The sequence below is a fragment of the Coregonus clupeaformis genome, chromosome 10, assembly GCF_020615455.1.
Source record: "Coregonus clupeaformis isolate EN_2021a chromosome 10, ASM2061545v1, whole genome shotgun sequence".
Classification (NCBI taxonomy): Eukaryota; Metazoa; Chordata; class Actinopteri; order Salmoniformes; family Salmonidae; genus Coregonus; species Coregonus clupeaformis.
The window spans coordinates 45,676,013-45,684,276 of NC_059201.1; the positions used below are offsets into that span (position 1 = coordinate 45,676,013).

Below are 8,264 nucleotides of genomic sequence, written 5' to 3' on the forward strand. Positions count from 1 at the left end.
TATCCAAGCGTTAGATACATCTACTTTAAATGTTGATATTTGGTTGCAAACACAATTCAATATAACTTTTGTAAGATTTTTACTTTTTGTAGCCTAATGTTAATAATAATAATATGACATTTAGCAGACGCTTTTATCCAAAGCGACTTACAGTCATGTGCGCATACATTTCTACGTATGGGTGGTCCCGGGATTCGAACCCACTACCCTGGCGTTACAAGCGCCATGCTCTACCAATTGAGCTACAGAGGACCAGATAGTTAAGGCTATCTTACAAACTAATGTAACAGCATTTATTAAACCTTAAAATGAGTAACACATCAATGGCCACATTTTGAGGTTACTGTAACAATACATGTATTCTAATGTAATCATACAAAGTGTGCATGTTCAGGTTCGCAGGTCTGTGGAAATCGTCACAATTGCTATAATAATCTGCAGAGAATCTCAAACGGCATTGATCACGTGTACCATGTACTTGAATGTAATCTTAACTAACTGCAATCCAGGTAATTTGGTTGTGCTATTACATTAAGCACAGTGAAAACACATTAAGTTGTTGTATAAATAAATAAAATATCTGATATTTTATTCCCATTTGAACTTTTAAATGGTTGAGAGCGCAGCGATAACAACTTTAGGTTACAACTAAACCAGAAATCTGACATTGATTTTCCATTGGAATTTGGTTGTGCTTTTAGATGGGTGAAAGCATAGTGATAACACATTGGGAATTCAATAAACTTTTGGCTGTGTTTTTGAGTGACTAAAATAGGTTGGGATCTCATTGATCAACGTACAGTGCAGTCGGAAAGTATTCAGACCCCTTGACTTTTTCCACATTTTGTTACATTACAGCCTTTATCTATCTACACACAATACCCCATAATGAAAAAGCAAAAATAGGTTTTTGCAAATGTATTAAAAATAGAAAACTGAAATATGACATTTAAATAAGTATTCAGACCCTTTACTCAGTGCTTTGTTTAAACACTTTTGGCTGGGATTACAGCCTCAAGTCTTCTTGGGTATGACGCTACAAGCTTGGCACACTTGTATTTGAGGAGTTTCTCCTATTCTTCTCTGCAGATCCTCTCAAGATCTGTCAAGTTGGATGGGGAGCATCGCTGCACAGCTACAGTGGCTTGCGAAAGTATTCACCCCCTTGGCATTTTTCCTATTTTGTTGCCTTACATCCTGGAGTTAAAATAGATTTTTTGGGGGTTTGTATCATTTGATTTACACAACATGCCTACAACTTTGAAGATGCAATATCTTTTTTGTGTGTGAAAAAAACAAGAAATGAGACAAAAAAACAGAAAACTTGAGCGTGCATAACTATTCACCCCCCGAAAGTCAATACTTTGTAGAGCCACCTTTTGCAGCAATTACAGATGCAAGTCTCTTGGGGTATGTCTCTATAAGCTTGGCACATCTACCCACTGGGATGTTTGGCAAAACTGCTCCAGCTCCTTCAAGTTGGATGGGTTCCGCTGGTGTACAGCAATCTTTAAGTCATACCACAGATTCTCAATTGGATTGAGGTCTGGGCTTTGACTAGGCCATTCAAAGACATTGAGTGTTGCTTTAGCAGTATGCTTAGGGTCATTGTCCTGCTGGAAGGTGAACCTCCGTCCCAGTCTCAAATCTCTGGAAGACTGAAACAGGTTTCCCTCAAGAATTTCCCTGTATTTAGCGCCATCCATCATTCCTTCAATTCTGACCAGTTTCCCAGTCCCTGCCGATGAAAAACAACATGGTGTTCTCGGGGTGATGAGAGGTGTTGGGTTTACGCCAGACATAGCGTTTTCCTTGATGGCCAAAAAGCTCAATTTTAGTCTCATCTGACCAGAGTACATTCTTCCATATTTTTGGGGAGTCTCCCACATGCCTTTTGGCGAACACCAAAAGCTTATTTTTTTCTTTAAGCAATGGCTTTTTTCTGGCCACTCTTCTGTAAAGCCCAGCTCTGTGGAGTGTACGGCTTAAAGTGGTCCTATGGACAGATACTCCAATCTCCGCTGTAGAGCTTTTCAGCTCCTTCAGGGTTATCTTTGGTCTCTTTGTTGCCTCTCTGAATAATGCCCTCCTTGCCTGGTCCGTGAGTTTGGTGGGCGGCCCTCTCTTGGCAAATTTGTTGTAATGCCATATTCTTTCAATTTTTTTATAATGGATTCAATGGTGCTCCGTGGGATGTTCAAAGTTTCTGATATTTTTTTATAACCCAACTCTGATATGTACTTCTCCACAACTTTGTCCCTGACCTGTTTGGAGAGCTCCTTGGTCTTCATGTGCAGCTTGCTTAGTGGTGCCCCTTGCTTAGTGGTGTTGCAGACTCTGGGGCCTTTCAGAACAGGTGTATATATACTGAGATCATGTGACAGATCATGTGACACTTAGATTGCACACAGGTGGACTTTATTTAACTACTTATGTGACTTCTGAAGGTAATTGGTTGCACCAGATCTTATTTAGGGGTTTCATAGCAAAGGGGGTGAATACATATGCACACACCATTTTCCGTAATTTTTGTTTTGAATTTCTTTAATTTCACTTCACCAATTTGGACTATTTTGTGTATGTCTTACATGAAATCCAAATAAAAATCCATTTAAATTACAGGTTGTAATGCAACAAAATAGGAAAAACGCCAATAGCATTTTCTGTCACGCTTCCTGTGGGTGGGCAGGAACAAGTGCAATGATTGCTGCTGAATCTGCCATCTCTACAGAAACTCAAACCCTATATTACTGTAGGCTGTGGGAGACAGTGACCATATGGTGCATTCATGAAACCTCTTCTCTCCCTCCAAGAGAAAAATAACTGAAACTGCCTGTGCACCATTTGCAAGACAGTAATCCACGCTCAACAAAAATAGTGTGAGGAGAACACTTGTAATGGCCAAATCTTCATAAATAACCAAATTTACTGTCCAAATCTACTGTCCATATTATTGTACAAGACAAAGTAGACTGTGTTGACTCTTTTACAATGCTACATTTTCTCCTACCTTCTTTTCTATTTTATAGCTGTTTAGACCTGTCAACGCAAAACCGAGACCTTTTGTTTAATGTAGTTTAGTGGAGCAGGTGTTTGGCATGGCTATGATTGGTATGGTGAGATCATGAAGCATACAAATATTCCAGCCAGATCCTTCTTCCTGTCTCATAGCGTGTCCCAATAGTATCTCCTTTCTCTCGAACTGTGTACTTGTTCACTTCCCTTTATGTATTTGAAAGGATATGACTGGTATATGGAAACCTCCCCTAGCCCATGCCTACACCAATCCATGCTTTACAATTTGTGGGGAGTAGTGAACGAGTTCACACTTCAACAAGAAGGAGAAATTGTTGGGACTGAGCCACAGTCTGTTGTTGTAAAGCCTTCCAGCAGGAGCTACGGGGTACAGGTGACCCAAAACGGTTTAATTGACGTTAGCAATCAAATCCTCGCTCTCGACTGTCCCTTGTACCAGATGGGCTTGGTGGGGGCTCTCCATTTGCCGAGCCCGAGTTTAATGGACGAATCAGGGCCAAACAAGAAGACAAAGAAGGGGGCCAACAGGAACTAGGCCAAGGTAAGTTCTAAGGACTGACTGTCATAGTCGCTAAATAAATCCTAAAGATATAGGACACGGACACATGATTGCATCACCACATACCTTTAATTAGGCGTAGTTATACAACGTTTTGATCCAAGAGTGGATCTTAGTCTGGTGATAGCTAACAAAGTCCTACTACAAGTTCCCCACGTGTGTGTTGAAGAGATACGGGGATACACAAGCTTGAAGTTTGGGAGGTAAGTAGATATCAAATTATATCTGTGGCAATATTAGGAAAACATTTCCCACTTAGTAGAGCTCCTAATACTTTTCCCTAAAACAGGAGATAGTAAATAACCAAGGGGACCAAGAGTAATTCGACACAAGTTGGAGCTGCTACTACAACTGTCAACTCTCGCTCAGCCTCCTCTTAGTTCTGACGTATCTTCTATCAGGCCTTGGTCACATCATTCAATCTGTCTCGCGGCGGAATCGACCGTCACGATAGCACTCGGCAACCAAGAGAGCTGCTCCCTCCCTACCCAGCTGTCTCTGCACAATTATACCCAGTGAAACAGGAGTTCAAAAAGAGAAGACAGTGTGCATAATTGCTCCACTTTGAACCCTCAGCTAGCTAGCTAAAACACACATACAGTACCCACTCCACACCAGCCTCCCATCACGTGCATGGAAAAGCTGTAGGTCTCTCCAACGCAGATCACTCTAGCAATATACAGTACAGTAGTCAACCGGCTCTAATACAATGTGCCTCTCTCTCTCGGATCCAAATAATGGACATTTCCCAAATGATTGTGTGACTAAGTACAAATGTTGCTTTGATCACGTGTTTCAACCAAGCACAGGTCCTTCAGATTAGTTAGTACAGTATAGTTCACCGGCTTTTACTGTACAAAGACTCCCAATTAAGCTTCTGTTTGCATCAACTGTGGGAAGCAGACGCTTGTGAATATATTGATGTAGAAGAGTCTTGAATAGGTTCTACTGAGCTGGACTTTCAGATCAAATAGTTTGCAGTTTGTCTTGGTAAATGGTGCATGATGGCACCTTCATATGGACGGTAATGTTATCAGTTGGTAGATGTCCCCATGCTGTGTTAAGTGGCACCCTGATCAGGTGGTGAGATGTCAGACAGCACAGCCAGTGACCCTCCCTAACAGACCTGAACACCATCACACAACACATGGTGGAGCCAGAGGGAGCCTATGCCCTGTTTGCCCTCAGACAGAGAGCCCAGCTGCTCAAGGCACTGCTCAAATACAGCCTTCATATATTTAACATGTCTGATTTTATCTATCATAACATTGGTATTATAATGGATATCACCATTGGTACGAGTATGAATGGCTGGTGTGATTATAATAAGTATTATATAATGTCACTGGTATAAGTATGATTGATGCTCAGTCTGTAATGTTTAAAATAATGGCTTTGGTTCTTAACTTGTTTTAACATTTCAATAAATAAACAATTAAACAATGCATGCTAAGATGGATATAAATATTTAAGACATAACACATAAGTAACAAGGATTTACCTCCTAAGGCAACACTAACAGTAGACACCTTGTGTTGATGAATGGGAATAACACCTGTAATCATAAGGGGATAACATGTCTTATTCTAGACAGATACACCTAAAGGTGGTATCTATTTGTGACTGTAAAATAATCATGATTTAGATTAACCCATGTGTTACTGTACCTTTCCCGCTTTCTTATCACTCCAAGTCACTATTGTGTTTCAGTGATCCATTTCATCTCTCAATCCAAACACACGGACACACATACACATACCACAACATGCTGGTCAATTCCCCTTTCTCCTCACTTGAACCAAAATGTTAACTTCAAGACCTTCCCCCGGCACTCATCTCTGCATTGCTATGGTATTTTCATCAGTACAGTGTGAGAATGCCCAAGACTCAATGGGCTTCAAAATGAACTCAAAAAGTTCAATAGCTGAATCCAACTCTGATAGGTACTTCAGATTTCAAGTAGTTCTTGCAGGGGGGCATTCAGAAGGCCAACTGGTGTTCTTTTGTGATGTATCCAAAAAGTGCACTCAGTAAACGGAAGCCTATTCAAACCAGAAAGTGTGATTGAATAGCCATTGTATGCTACAATTTAGAGCATTAGTGACCGAGTGTCAAATTCTCACAGGAGGGTTTTGGGCTCAATCCCACAAAAAGTCATCCAATTACGATCCACTTTTTGTGGGGTGATAAGAGGCTTTTGACTCCTTTCTACATGAGATGAATGGGGCTATTGGTCCTGTAAAGTGAACAGAGATACAACACACAATGGGTGTCACTTCAAAACAGGAAGGAAGGTGGTTTTGATGGTGTTTCATGAAGATGGATAAAGCTCAATGAGATGAATCTCTGTTCCCATTTAAATATATTAGCCTACAGAGGAACTGCGTCTGTTTCTGGTGCTGTATGGCTCAGTTAGTAGAGCATGGCACCTGCAATTCCAGGATTGTGGGTTTGAATCCTTACGCCACCTATATGCAGTGGCGTAAAGTCCTTAAGTAAAAATACTTTAAAGTACTACTTAAGTCGTTTTTGGGGGTATCTGTACTTTACTTTACTATTTATATTTTTGACAACTTTTACTTCACAACACATAATTAACAGCGAGGACAGACAGGTAGTAGCCTAGCCTATAGGTAGGAGAGAGGACAGACAAAATCCAAGTTGCCTCAGTACCTGTTCACCACATACTGTGATCTAACAATACATTCATATAGCTCCTGGTAGGCCTACTGTAGCCTACCCTATATGCTGCTATGGTCAGCTTTAAAACTTAGGACAGATCTCTGATGTCTCATGGAGCATGGTCATGATGTGCCAGTAATCGAAAGGTCGTTGGTTCTAATCCCTGAGCCGACTAGGTGAGAAATCTGTCGATGTGCCCTTGAGCAAGGCACTTAACCCTAATTGCTCCTGTAAGTCGCTCTGGATAAGAGCGTCTGCTAAATGACTATATATATATGATTGATTTCATTTTTCGTAGGCTAGCACCTGCATCTCCAGCTCTGCACTCTCAATAAAATCTATCCTTTGACCGCTCTTACCATTGTGACTTTTAAATAGGCTATTGCTCCTGTAAACCGCTCTGGATAAGAGCATCTGCTAAATGACTAAAATGTCTAATATAATGCAAATGCACCTGAGCAAATTTCTATATAGCCTACCAGTGAGCAATACATAGCCCCTAGGATATCATTTAGTAACAAACAATGTATAATCTAGGAATACTACATTTTAAAACATAGTCAATACTGTGTCACATTCTTCTGACCTGTCAGACTTTGCTTTAGAATGATAATGTGCAGAAGAATAGAGCATGGACTCCAGATGAAGTGGGAGTGGTGACAACTTGTGCCTGTGTTTATAAACATTGAATCAAGATTATATTTATTTGTAATAATAATAAGTTTACTCTTCCAGCATGTAATATAGCCTACTATTGTATGCAATCGATCTTGTAAATTCAACGTCTTTCTTCAAATGGAAATTATCTATTTGTAAGCTATTTCCATAAACGACATAATTTAGCCATATAGCATAGTAGGTTACAATGTGTAAACCTACATCGATATGGAGGTAAAATAGCAAACAGCTATTTGTGCCAAGACTTATGACGATACAACAGGTAGCTATCCTGTTCTTTTTTTACTCTATTCTTTGCAATCCATGTTATAATAACTCTGTTATCATTGGGGTATAATGTATTGTACAGTTACTATCGACCTGTAGAAAGAGCACCATTAAACCGTGTGAACAACGCATCAGCTCATGATATATGGATACAAAAGTATTCCTGATAAAACTGGCGCGCTGTAACAGTGAGTTAATTTCTTACCTGGTTGCATTGTTAAAATCTTGCCATAGCCTTATCAAGACTTCGATGTTCACTCGTTCGATCCCACTAAAATGATGAAAAGTCCCTTTTACCCAAAGCTGTGTGGAGCTGTGACTTTTGAAGTAGTATAAGAACTTTGAATACAAATTGAGTCAGGAAGTGAGGAAACGTCGCGCGTCGGTCTCCCAGGTGGAGCAGGTGGGAACTGTCCTTGGTTCTGAAATCGAGTTCAGATTGGCAGGAGTGGCAAATTCCTCGACATTCTTGACCACATAGTTGTGCTCGAAATTCCAAGGCGCCGAGTGTAGGATATAGTAGGCTACTATGACTTTAAACGGAAACACTGACCAGAGTAGATAGTCAAGTATAAAGTTACATAATTCAAAATGTTCCTAAATGTCTCGATCCGCAAGCGCTCTTCAAAACCAGATTGAATGAGGCTGTGTAAAATATTCTGAATGTTAGAGTTAATTCTCATTAGCCAATTTAAACATCACGTGCCATTTAATAATGCGGTTAGAACATTCTTGCCTCATGTATTTCCAATTAAATGTCTTCAATGGCAGAGAGAGAGAGAGATCCTTCTCTGTATGCGAGTTCATCAGGTCAACATCGAAACAGACGCACCCCCTAACTATTGAGGCGGGCAGCTTGCGAGCTGTTGTCAGTCCTCAACTCAGACCAACCTCTCTGACATGCTCTGTAGTCTCACGCGCAAGTTGCTTGCTGTGTAGCAGTTGTTCTTGGAATGTATCCTGCATTGGGTTATTGTTATGCACAAAGTACTTGTTGAAATTTGAGATAATAATCTACTTGTCTTGAATCTATGCTACTGTA

The 8,264-nt window shown here is 40.3% G+C and overlaps 1 protein-coding gene across 1 annotated transcript in view; it reads right to left on the reverse strand.

The window, feature by feature from the left end:
• The window catches only part of LOC121575043 (metabotropic glutamate receptor 2-like), a 66,194-nt gene extending 58,154 nt beyond the window's left edge, over positions 1–8,040 (reverse strand). Inside the window, exon 1 of the mRNA XM_041887831.2 lies at positions 7,428–8,040. The gene's annotated coding sequence lies outside the window, so the exon portion shown is untranslated. The remainder of the gene's footprint in view (positions 1–7,427) is intronic.
• Positions 8,041–8,264: the final 224 nt, after the last annotated feature.